Source organism: Lottia gigantea (genome assembly GCF_000327385.1).
Source record: "Lottia gigantea unplaced genomic scaffold LOTGIsca_115, whole genome shotgun sequence".
NCBI classification, from domain to species: domain Eukaryota; kingdom Metazoa; phylum Mollusca; class Gastropoda; family Lottiidae; genus Lottia; species Lottia gigantea.
The window spans coordinates 808471-809650 of NW_008707123.1; positions in this window are offsets into that span (position 1 = coordinate 808471).

The following is a 1180-nucleotide window of genomic DNA, read 5'->3' on the forward strand; positions in this document are numbered from 1 at the left end:
CATTTTTGTTTAAAGAGCCCCCCCCCCCCCCCCCCCACCCATCCCCTCTCCTTCAGGTATAGGCCTAGATAGGATATGACATAATATTATTGTAAGACTAGGCTATAATTATACTAATTGAAGGCTTGACTGTTGGCATACGCAACGTTTCAACAATTTACATCCTGGTAGTATTGTGTTATTGTGAAAACTGAAACAAATAAAGGAAATATGGACGCTTTTGACAGTTTTGAAATACGTCATCAGCAAGTACCCACCAATCGTCATTTGATTTAGTTGCCGTTTGTTTTGTACAGAGTTAATTATGAATAATTATGGATATCATTAAAACATAATTTATATTATGATATTGTGAACTATTTATATTGTAATTTAACAATACCATATAATTTCTATAAGTATTTTCGTTTATTTTATTCTTATCTTTCTTTGTTTAGTTTTGCCATTCGTTTTTTTCGTCATATGATTTCGAAATAGCCTATTTAAATCTGGTATTTCTTTGTGCAAGAACGACTTGCTATAAACATAAACATAATTTCAGGTCTTCTTCCTTTCTATTACGTTCATATTTGACATTTGAAATTGCCAAAAAATTCAGAAATAGGCCTATTATGAATATTATTCTTTTTTTCAGATTTCGGACAACGTAGCTCCAACAAGAGAAATGTAGGCCTTCAAATCGTCTCAGCTAGTCTGCCTAATTTTCAAAATTCTCCAAACCCCCTTTCGTCCAGTCCCACATTTCCTAACAGTCGTAAACTATTTCTAAATACATCAAATTTGATAAATCTAACATGATTAATTCAGATTAAAACAGACACTCTCGAACTAATTCACTTAATTCCATATAAGGAGCGTCGTCAACTCTCAACTTCAAAACGAGGCGAAAAAACGCAGACGACGTGAAAACGTAGTCGGAGAATCTTCCATAGAAGCTAATGGATGCGCACCTGTTTTCGCCGGCCAAAATTCCCATTTATTGGAGCTAAGGTAAGTTGAAATTAATATTTTTTGTTTGATTTGACCCATAGATACACGTGCAAATTAAATTTCGCCATATTTTCGACGAAGTTAACCAAATCTAAGCGTTGAAGACTCCCCCACCCCACCCTTCCATACACCCATAAGAAACTTCAAATTTCCCCAATATTTGTGCAGCTTTTCTAAAGAGAACTGATAA